Consider the following 12,105-nt stretch of genomic DNA (forward strand, 5'->3'; position numbering starts at 1 on the left):
AGTGCGCATGCGCCAGCCGGGGATCGCGTATTTAATGCTCCTCCCCTAGCGCAGCGGGATCGCGCAGCGGGCGTGTCCTCGCGTGGCCAGAGTCCTGCCCGTCTGCGCCCGTCCGCGCTAAGGACGCGCTGGACGTGGTGGGCTCTGGTCCGCCTTTGCGTTCTACCACCGCCATGATAACATACTCTAGGGAGCGTCTGTATTCCATCGGCAAGGTGAGTTGTCACTGCACTCTTCAGCCCGTTTTTCCCTTATGTGGCCCTTACCGTTGCCCTTGCAATTGTGGTGCTTGGCCCCCCGCTGCCTCTCTCCCGGCGTAGCTCTCCCGCCGCCCTGCGTAGTAGAGGCTTGCCTACATCACTGCGGATTATGCATCTTAATGTCAGGTCGCTCCTGAAACATCAGCAGAATGTGTACGATCTGATTGAGAATGAAGCCCCGGATATTTTTGCTCTCACCGAAACATGGCTTCAGGAAGCCGACACTGCCATCCCCAACCTTGTATGCCCTCCTGGCTATTCGATGTACATTGCGAATAGGCTATCTAGAGGGGGGGGTATAGCTCTGATAGTGAGATCTAGCTTTGCCTGTGTATGGACCATCCTTAAGATTGCGGGCTGTGAAAGTGCCTCCTTTAAAGTCTCTGTTAGCCCAGAATTTACACTCTCTGGGATGGTGGTGTATCGTCCGCCGGGCAGTGACGTGGCGTTCAGGAATGCTTTCCCGGACACTGTCGCCACCCTGGTCACTGACTGCGCCAACTTTTCCATTCTGGGCGATCTAAATCTGCATTTCGATACACCTTCTTGTCTGACAGCACGTAGTATTCTTATGGACTTAGAAGCCTTTCAATTATCTCAGCTGGTCTCCCAGCCTACTCATTCCGGGGGACATATTCTTGACCCTTTTTTTACTAATCTGACAGAGGCCAAAGTCACGTCGATTGCTCCTGTAGAGTGGTCTGACCATTCTTTGGTGTCCATTTGTTGTCCTATGTCAGCCACTACCTCTACTGCTTCAGCCAAAAGGGTACCCAGGAGACCCTGGAGTAAACTTAGGTTGGAAGACTTTCACCGTCTTTTGTCAGTGGCACCTTTGGGCCCATTGAACAACGTAGAAGAAGGGTATGATCTCTTCTGCTCCTGGCTCACTAGGGCTCTGGACACCTTGATACCAGTTGTAACGACGAAGATCAATCCTCGTGTGTCGAGCCCCTGGTATAATGACGCTTTGCGCGCTCTGAAGGGAGCCTGTAGACGGGCGGAGAGGGCCTGGCGGAGGACATATGGGGCTGAGCTAAAAGCTGCATATGCCGTGGCCGTCAAGCTCTACCACCGGGCTATCTGTCGTGCCCGAGCGGCTTTTTACGCCGAGGAATTCCGGAACAGCACTAACCCGTCGAAGGCCATCTTTAGGGTGGTTAAAGATCTTATGTCTAAGCGGTCAACCGTTATGGCTGAGAGCTCTGTCACACACTGTGAATCCCTCGCTTCTTATTTTGTGGGAAAAGTCCAGGCTATATATCGGACATTCCCTAGTACTGGTAATGTGCTGGGCAGCCCTAAGGAGACACTTCCTCAGACCACTCTGCTCTCATTTCCCCCCCTCACTTTGGAAGGGTTTGACAAACTTGCCATGCAAGTTAAATCTGGGTCCCCATCTGATCCAGGGAGGCCGGACATCTTTCGAGATCAGGCTTTTTTGGGACGTATGGCTATACGTTCCCTGGTCAATCTTTCCCTTGAGACGGGGGTAGTCCCTACTAGCTGGAAGCAGGCGGTGGTGTCTCCGATTATTAAAAAACCTTCTCTTGACCCGTCTAAACCGGAAAACTACCGCCCCATTTCGCTGCTACCCTGGCCAGCTAAGTTGACAGAGGCTCATGTCAACCTGGCCCTGTCTGAACATCTAGCCCGGTCCAATGCCCTCGATCCCACACAGAATGGCTTCCGTGCTGGCCACAGCACGGAGACTGCCCTTCTGGCGATGGTGGAACATCTCCGTGCGAGGTTGGATGCTGGTCAGACGGCGGCGCTGATTTTGTTAGATCTCAGCGCCGCCTTCGATACTGTATCGCACAGCATCCTCCTCCAGCGGCTCGAGGAGATTGGTATCGGCGGCCAGGCGCTGCAATGGTTCCGCTCCTTCCTAGACAACCGCTCTTTCTGTGTTGCCATCCCTCCCTTCAAGTCCAGGTTCCAGCCGCTGGCCTTGGGGGTTCCGCAGGGTTCCTCGCTGAGCCCCACGTTGTTTAACATTTGCGTGAGACCGCTGGCTGATGTCGCAAGGCAGTGGGGCCTAACTTTGGTCTCATATGCCGACGACACACAGCTGGCGGTTACTCTCAGCGGGGACGCGGAACAGGACGCCCCCAGGTTTCAGTCTGGACTGAAGGCGGTGGCTAGCTGGTTGACAGGCAACTGTCTCCAGCTTAATGCCACAAAAACAGAGGTCATGGTTGTCGGGAAGGGAGTGGAGCTCTGCGGCGATCAGTGGTGGCCTTCGGAGTTGGGCCCCATTCCGACCCCGGTGTCGGAGGTAAAGAACCTAGGGGTCTGGTTAGATGTCGGTCTTACATTCATAGGGCACACCAAAAAAACTGCAGCCTGCTGCTTTGGACTCTTAAGAGGCCTAAGGCCAGTGCTCAGGTTCTTCGATGCCCCCACCAGACAGCTTGTAGTCCAGGCAACCATCATCTCTCGCCTGGACTATGCAAGCTCTTTGTTGGCTGGGGCTAACCAGGCTGAGTTAACCCGCCTGCAGCGGGTGCAAAACGCCGCGGCGAGAGCCATTGTCGGCTTACCTAGGTTTTGCCCGGTGACTAATGTCCTCCGCTCCCTGCACTGGCTCCCGGTCAGGAAGCGTATTCTTTTCAAGGTCTTGTGTCTGACCTTTAAAATTCTAAGAGGCATAGGCCCTGAGATTCTGGCCAACTCTATTTCCTTCTATGTCCCCACCCGCAACCTTCGGTCTCAAGGTCAGGCCCTTGCTGTTGTCCCTAGGTTCAGGCTCAGCAGGATGGGGGGTCGTTCTTTCAGGGTGAAAGCGGCATTAGTCTGGAACACCCTTCCAGTTGAAATCCGGCTGCTTGAGGACCTGTTGTCTTTCCGTAGAGCCATCAAGACCTTCTTGTTTTAGCCTCTTTTCCGTGGCATTGTCTCCCTGTTATGTTATGTTGCTCCGTTGTCTCTGCGCCGGGATGCTCCTTCGCTGGGGTCGCTGTTGCGCATAATAAATTGTTATAACATAACATAACATAACATAACATTTATGTTCTCCTTTTGTTTGTGGTTGCTTGTTTACTTTAGGATGTATATTGTTAGTAAACATTTGTTACATTTCTGATTTAATTGTGTTTCATACTGGTTAATGTGAAAATAAAATGAAAATACTGAGGACCTTCCTAGTATATTTAGTGTGCGGGCCGAAGGACTTTGACATTCCTCGTTGAGTAGGGGTTACTGCTTGACAATTGCCTGGCCAATGCAAGTTGTTTACCAGATGCTGCCTGTAGCCAGGTACACAGGAGGGATCTTATGCTGTACATGTAATGACGTGGTATGTGTAAGGTAACTTTTTCCGAATGGTTCGTTGGTGTATGTGTGGTGCGGGGAGAGTCCCGTTGAGTTGGCTCTGCTTGACAGCTGTACGGCTTCAGTGCCGTGTCATGTCATGAGGATTCCAGGGATTCACCAAGCATGTTGTTTGAGAAAGCAGAATTAATTATGATTGGAAGGCGCTGTGGAGTGAGTGTGGTTGGGTGGAAGCTGCTGCTGAGTACCCCGTTAACCGACTAAGGGCCAGATGTACGTAAATTCAAATTTGCGAGTCCTTAATAGCGAATTTTACCGATTCGCTGTTAAGGACTCACAAATTTGAATGTACGTAGGATCGCTAAAATATTAGCGATTCCTTAATATTCCTTAATAACAAATCGCTTATTGAGATTCGTTAACACCTTGACCGCGGCGCCGTAGCCGCGCCCTGTGCTGGACATTCCAGAACAGGGCGCGGTTGTGACGGAACCGTTCCGTCATCAGCACAGCTCAGCCGTGACTGATGACGGAACGGTTCCGTCATCAGCATCGAAGGGGTTAATAAGGAATAGCTACCCATTCATACCTATGGGCTAGGAGGCCCATAGGAATGAATGGGAAGATAGTCACTATTTGCGATTCGGTATTAAAGAATCGCAAATAGCGGGAGCTATTTCAAGGGTGCCAGGATGTCAAAAGGACACCCTGTTGCACCCCTGAAATGTGCATGTGTGCACATGTGGCACACATCCATGCCCTAATGGCATGGATGTGTGCCACACCGCACTTTTAAAAATGCAAAAAAGTGTTTTTTTTAAAGGAAATCGCTAATTACCACCAACTTGAAGTTGGTGGTAATTAGTGATTCCTTAAGGCTGAAGTGCACTTTTTTTGTGCTACTTACACTGCATTTAAGGAATCACAGTTTCCGATTCCTTAAATGCAAGAGCAAAATAAGGAATCGACCATTATGATATTTGGACATTCCAGGAAACCTGGGCTACCCGGCCTATTTTTCGCGCTGGTTTTCTGAATTTTTCTAGACCAGCTGTGAAGGGTGCAAGGGGCAGACAGTGGGTGGTCTAGCCATCTGGGTACGCCAACATGTGGGAGTAACAGTGGAGGAGCTCCCGCTGGATAACCCCGATATGTTGGCCATACGGGTAAAATCGTCCTCGGGACTGAATATGGTGATTATAAATATCTATATAAGGGGTATCCAAGGGGGAAAATGTTCTCCTGTTGCCCTGGTGTTGGAGGGACTCTTAAGCTCATTGCCGGTGAATACAAATAGAGTGGTATTGGGGGACTTTAATACCTGCTTTGAACCTATGGGGCTGGATGATGGTATGCTCACTGAAGATGAGGATTCTTTATGGGGCATTCCGGGTTTGGAATTACAACCTATTAAGAAATGGTCCCAATCAGCCATATTTTTGAAGGGTCTATGCTTGGATCAGGGAATGCGTGCAGTTAATGGGCGTTTGAAGTCCGATAGGATGGGGGCAATGACCTACGATAACAGCAGATCTGGTTCCCGTATTGATTATATCCTGGTGAATGTGGAAATGTGGCCCAGTCTGCTGGATATGGTGGTAGTAAATAGACCCGAGAGTGATCACAATCCCCTGGTTCTATCGATCAAAGAAGGTTCCTTTGCAGAGCCCTCGGTGGCAGAGGCGTCCCTGCCGCAGGTCTTCTTATCCAATAACGAAAGAAGGGTCAGTTGGCCTAAAATAGCCCTGGATGAGGTGGCTCTGTCAAGGATTAGAACCATGCTGAGGGATACAATGACTCAAATCAGCGGGTTCAGCCAAGAGTCGGCCCTTCTGGATAACATTACTACACTACATAGGGATCTATTTTTAAATCTCAAAACTCTTTTTATTAAATCCATTGGCCCTAGAAGAAATAAGCTGAAGCCCCTATCCTGGTATGACAGTGCATGCAGGGAGTCTCAAAAGGTGCTGCATGCGGCCTTAAAGTCAAGAGATCAGAGTTTAATCCGTAGTTGTAGGGCCACCTACAAAGTTGTGCAGGCTACTGCTAAGAAGAACTGGGAGGAGACCCGTTGGAAGGAACTGTTGGAGGCTTGCCAGAGTAATAACATGACTAAATTCTGGCAGCAGCTTAAATGGGGCAATCGCCCACAGGACAGATCCCCCTCAAATTGTGTTGAGCCAAGGGAATGGGTCGAATACTATGGGAATCAATTCAAAGCGAATGTCACTAGTTCTGCAATTTTGTTGCCTATTACTTCCAACGAAGCCTTGGTCTTTATGCCTGCTGAAGTGAGGGCAGTGTTAAGGGTTATCCCGGGGGGGGTAAAGCACCAGGACCTGACTGCATACCAGCTGATATGTTTATGCAGGAACAGGACCACTGGGTCCCATACATTGTTCTTTTAGCCAATGCCTTGGCAAGGGGTGCGAAAGTCCCTGATTCATGGCTGGGGGCGGAGATCCTTCCCATTCATAAGAAGGGTGATCGCTCAGTAACGGCTAATTATCGACCTATTAGCCTTATTGATGCTGTACAAAAGATTGTGGCTCGCCTTCTTTTGGGTAGGATCCAGACTTGGATCTCTGATCATGATGTTTTAAGCCCTCTCCAGGCGGGTTTTCGGCAACATATGGGGACTTTAGAGCAAGTTTTTAGATTCATGCTACTATATTGGAAGGTGGTCTACCTTGGGGGAGGTTTGTTGTTTGCGGCATTTGTGGACCTTAGGTCTGCGTTCGACCTAGTGCCAAGGACCAAGCTCTGGGAAGTCCTGCTGGATTTGGGAATGCCCAAAGTGCTGGTGGTGCTGTTGATTAATCTGCACTCAAACACTTATGCCAAAGTAAGATGGGGTGGTCCAGGGGAGGTTACTGACAGTTTTAAAGTTGCCAAGGGGGTTAGACAAATGTGTGTGTTGGCTCCCACCCTTTTTTCTTTGTTTATTAATGGGGTGACCAAGTATTTTTCTAATTTTCCAACGGATGCGCCCTCCCTTGCTGGTAGGAAAATTCCTCTCCTTATGTTCGCGGACGACACTCTTATCATCTCTAAAACGAGGCAGGGCCTTCAGTCCGCACTGGCCCGTTTTGAGTGTTTTTGTAGCGAGCATGAGTTAGAAGTGAATGTCAACAAGACCAAATTTATGGTCCTGCGAGGTCATAAGGCTGTGAAGGCTAAGGTGTCGATGAGTGGAGCCATTTTGGAACAAACTGAGGTTTTTACATACCTGGGTGTCACATTAAGTGAGAATTTGAGCTGGAAACCCCAATTGGATCTTATGACCCTGAAACATGCCCAACTTGGGGGAGCCCTACTGAAGGAGCTCACAAAATCTCTCACTAAACCCCTGGCACCGTTGGTAAAAATTTATGGCTCGAAGATAATCCCTGCAACTATCTACGGTGCAGAACTGTGGGGGTATAGTGATTTATCCACTCTGAGGGTGGCACAGAATAGGTTCCTCAGAATGGCAACTGGTCTTCCACAATCAACACCCTCCCTACCCCTGCAGCTTGATTTAGGTGTTAAATCCATCGAGGACGTGGTACGGTATAGACCACTGGCGTTCTGGCGTCGTCTGTGGACTACACCTGAATTCATCCTGTTTGCTGAGGCTATCACTGAGGTGAGGGGGCTTGAAGGGTCCCATAGGGTTCCCTGGTTCTCTCATCTCAGGATGCTTTTGAAAAACTTGAGCCTGGAGGCATTATGGGTCGATCCAGCACGTGCGACCTTTCCATCTAAAAAGGCACTCAAAGATATTTATTGGCACTGGATCGCTGAGAGGAGATCCGCTATGGTTGTTGGTCCTACCATGTCACTCGAATTCTTGGTTGTAAAGGATGTCCCTAAATACGAAGCCTACTGGGACTTAATTACCAAGCCAAATGATCGCAAACTGTATCACCAATTACGTGTAGGCTCGTTACCTGTGAGGGGGCTTACGCACTCCTGGTCAATTGGTGGTAGCGATAAGTGTCCTTTCTGTGTAACAGCAGTAGAGAATATTGAACATCTCTTCTTTTGCTGTCCTAAGTACTCGTTACCCAGAAAAGTTTGGCTTTTACCGGTCTGCCGCCTATTAGGTACTAGATCTGCAGTTGCAGCGACTAGGATTCTTAAAACAGATACTTCCCCCCCTATCGCCATTGGTGTAGCAAAATTCGTGAGCTGGGTTTGGTCAATTCGTATTCGCAACCTTGGCAAATGAAGCTCCCACTGTATATGTTTTTACAACTCTTAGCTCCAATGTAGCATTGTTTTTATGTAGTAAGGGGTCTTTTTGCACATCATTGTCTAAAAATTTAATACTTTTCTTAACATGGTTTTAAAATGTAATATATTTATTATCTTATATGTAAAAGTATATGAATTGGTTTTTTTTTAATATGTATTTGTCTTTTATGATGCAAATCGAATAAAGACCTCTCGAATCGAAAATAAGGAATCGCAATTTTGCGATTCCTTATTTTGCAAGTAGGTTTAAACTCACCTACATTGCTCCCAGCCAAATACCGGTCGGTAACGCAGAAATTCTGCGAATTTCTGCATTACCGCTCGGTATTTGGCCACCTACATCTGGCCCTAAGTGGCACATCTGGGCCATGGTGGATGTGTTTTAGGAGCTTTGTCTCATGTTGTGCTGAATGTTAGGGCGAAGTGTGCCATGCTGACAACAGCTGTTGTGAACACCTGCATGCTATATCAATGTCATTCAGGTGGTCTTGTCTAAGGTCTCCTGTTGGAAGGCTGTGAATTTGTTGCCCCCTGTGCAGTAGCATGCATTGCTGCTTGGTGGCAGGGTTTATGTTTATATCTTCTCACCTGCTCATATAAATCTATATAGCGCTAACTTATCCAGAGGGCAGTAGAGTGCTCTTATGTTTTCACCAAAAGGGCATTTCCCAGTAATTCAGACTCAGCGACATGTCTGTACCACTTTTTAAGGCAAAGGCACTGCCAAAAAAGTGAAATGAAGCCAGATTAATGAAATAACAGCTGGAGCTGCAATCGCAGTAGGTGACGTGCAGGAAACATGCAACATTACAAAGGCAGAGATAGTGCCTATACTGCAGCACAGTTACACCAAAAGAGCAATTATGACTGACAACGTGAGCGCAACTACACAACATTTTAAAGGCCCAGATTTCACCTGCTCCTTCGAGGCATAAAGAGGCCAAATTGGCTCAGAAGGGTTCACACCCCAGGCACCTTTCATGTTGCTGCTGTTCTCGGTCGCTTTTCTCTGGACCCTGACCCGCCATCTTGTCCATTCCCTCGTCCTTTACCCTTTTCACTCGTTTCCCCCTTGACGATCCTCTGATTTGCCTTTTCTCCATACCCTTGTATCCCTCCCACCCTCCCTTGGTGCTGTGACTGTGTGCCCCCTCCGACCCCACTTAATGGAACGCTGCTCTCCTGGTTTTTTGGGTCTGACCTGAGAAAATCTACTATATATATATATATATATATATGTATATAGAGATAACTCTAACCACTAGTATAAGCAGTAGACCCTTGTACTCTCTACCATTCCTATGTGACTCTTAGGGTATATCCATTTGTATCTCTTCCTTGAGGGACTTTACTACTTGTACATTTGCAACTTTTGTTTCTGTTTGTATCTCTTCCTTGTGTGACTTTACATCTTGTACATTTGCACTTTTTTCTGTTTGTATCTTTTATGTAACTCATGTAATCCGAAGTCCTTATGTTTTGCAACTGGTTCTTATGTAAAGCGCTCTGACACCTTTGGGTAAAGTTTGCGCTATATAAAATCGCATTAAATAAAATAAAATAAATAAATAAATGCTCCAGAAACAATACCAGACTCTCAGAACCCTGATTCCTTTCAGTCCTTCTTCTGTGTCTATGTCTTCTGAGACCAAGAGCAGCAAAGACAGTCAGTGCCCGCAATACTAAAGGCCAAGCAAGGGGTAGGGGGCGCTATTCCTTGTCGTCTGTGGATTCCCTTATAAACAAAGCAGAATGTGAACAGAGTTTGTCAAGTCATTAAGGGCCATATGTATCAAGCAAATTCGCATTCGCAGAATTTCGGCCTTTGCGAATGCTAATTTGCTAAATGGAATGTATGAAACATTTTGGCTGCAAAATAAGGAATCGCAAAATTTGCCATTCCTTATTTTGCGATTGCACTTAAGGAATCGCAAATTTAGCGATTCCTTAAATGCAATGTATCAAAGAAAAATTAATTCAAAAATGCCCATAAGGATTCGCAAATTACCACCAACTTCTAGTTGGTGGTAAGTTGCGAATTCTTTTAAAAAAGGATTTTTTTTTAAATCCAAAGGTGCCATATGACGCTCAAGGGCATGTATGTGCGCCATATGCCTACACATGTCATTTTTAGGGGTGCAGCAGGGTGTTCTTGTGACACCCCTGCACCCTTGAAAATATCCTCAATTTGCGATTAGCAAATTGCGAATCGCCAATTGAGTATAATTTCACATTCATTCCTATGGGCCTCCTGGCCCATAGAAATGAATGGGAAATTATTCCTTAATTGCGGTTAGCAATTTGCTAATCGCAATTAAGTAATTGTTAGGAATCGCTAAAAAATAGCGAATTTCTTCATACATGCCATTTTGCGATTTCTAAATAGCGATTCCTTAAAAATCGCTATTTAGGAATCGCAATAGGGTATGTTGATACATATGGCCCTTAGTTGCAAATCTAACTTTGGCGCAGAAGAACCGCAGGCTGTCAGGCAGAGTAAAAAGCCTTCATTGGCAGTTACACTGACCCCCTCCACTTTTTGAAAAACATCATATTTTGAAAAGCGGGTCTGCCTGTGACCCTGAGAGTTTCTGGGTCTGGAGAAGCCGCCTGCAATCTCTCACATCTGTCTGTAAACATCCAACCGCCGGAGATAAGTCGCACGTCACGGGCTGGAAACATCTGGGCCGCGTTACTGGTTTTCTCGGTTCCCCTCCTCTGGGCTGTGTTTTTGCAGCGAGGCGTCCTTGTAACTCGGGCCTGTGTGCCCCACGCTGAAGATTGCAGGAGACACGAGGGAGCCTGGGGGAAGGAACAAGGCACTTTTAAGGACACATTATCCAAAAATAGTCAAGAAGCAAAAGACGGTTAAGAGCGAAGCCACAGTGACGCCATTTACAGCACCAATGCATTGTAATACTTTGGGAATTAATGCTTTTCAGTGTAAACACCTGGCGTTTTTGCATCAAAAGTTTAGTGCAGTCGAAACAGAAAGTGTGTTAAGACGTTATATATGGTTTTTATTGCTCTTCGTGTTTGCAAGCGGGAACACTGACAGGCTGCGAACACTGCACTATTTTTGTCATGCTTGTAGCTAAAATAAAGCCATTGTTGGCTTGAGAAATCGATAGTCTCCCGCCTGAGTCGGGTCTGTTGGCATTTATGCTGCTTCATGTAGAGAGAATTGGAGACAGGCTGTAAAACTCCAAACACTGCACTATTTTTGTCATGCTCCACGTAGGCAGACTCAGAGACAGGTTTTAGGCACTGCACTATTTTTGTCATGCTTCATGTAAACACTGCACTATTTTTGTCATGCTTCACCTAGTAAACGGCTTAGAAGTACATTAACTTCAATGTGAGGTCCAGCACGCCAGCAGCCCTACCCACTGAACCATGGGTACTCACAAACTTTCTCTCGGGGCCAAATTTACAGTGTGGTTTGTGTCTGAGGCCCGCACCAGTGGGGGCGGAGCCAGTGGGGGAGGGGGAGGGGCTAGACCAACCAAAAAAAAACTGACCATGAGGTTGATCACTGGTCCCTGCAGCGGACACCTTCGTCCACTGGGCCACCAGACCCGGCATACACACCTCTCTCTCTTGCTCTCTTTCTCTCTCTCCCTCCCTCCCTCTCCCTCCCTCTCTCACTCTCCCTTACTCTGTCCCCCTCCCTCTGTCTCCCTTTCCCTCTCTCACTCCCTCACTCTGTCTCCTTTTCCCTCTCTCACTCCCTCACTCTGTCTCCCTTTCCCTCTCTCACTCCCTCACTGTCACTCCCTTTCCCTCCGTCCTTTTCCCTCCCTCACTCCCTCACTGTCACTCTCTTTCCCTCCCTCACCCTCCCTTTCCATTCCTCCCTTTCCCTTTACCTTTCCCTCCTTCCCTCTCACTCCCTCACCCGGTCTCCCTTTCCCTCCCTCACTTTGTCTCAACTTAAGGGATTCTGCACTCCTTGATTTGTTCCATAATTTGCCTGCAGTAAGAAGAATTCACATTTAAAACCAGTGTATTAGTATTAGGCAGAAACTATTCTTGAATCAAAGCTAATAAGATCTTGAATGCAGTAGACTCAAGTGCAAGGGACTCTGCAGTAAAGCACATGGCACCCTCCTAAACTTCACATAGTTAAATATGAGTAAAGATAAGCATTTTAAAATTCGTAATGCTGCCATGATAACTGTATCCGCCTACTTTCAGCTCTAATTTACCAATCCAATTAACCTGCTACAACCCCAGATAATAACCAAAATGACAGGAAAATTTGAGCCAGAGGATTGTCAAGTTGGTTACAAGTGAATTGTCAAGTTAGTAGTTAATGTGTTTATGTGCC

General features: G+C 47.3%; 1 protein-coding gene across 1 annotated transcript in view; it reads left to right on the forward strand.

Annotated features, from left to right (window-relative positions):
- LOC144780943 (stAR-related lipid transfer protein 9-like) overlaps window positions 1–12,105 on the forward strand; it is a 540,925-nt gene that overhangs the window by 98,113 nt on the left and 430,707 nt on the right. The window lies entirely within an intron of this gene.

The sequence above is a fragment of the Lissotriton helveticus genome, chromosome 9 (assembly GCF_964261635.1).
Source record: "Lissotriton helveticus chromosome 9, aLisHel1.1, whole genome shotgun sequence".
Classification (NCBI taxonomy): domain Eukaryota; kingdom Metazoa; phylum Chordata; class Amphibia; order Caudata; family Salamandridae; genus Lissotriton; species Lissotriton helveticus.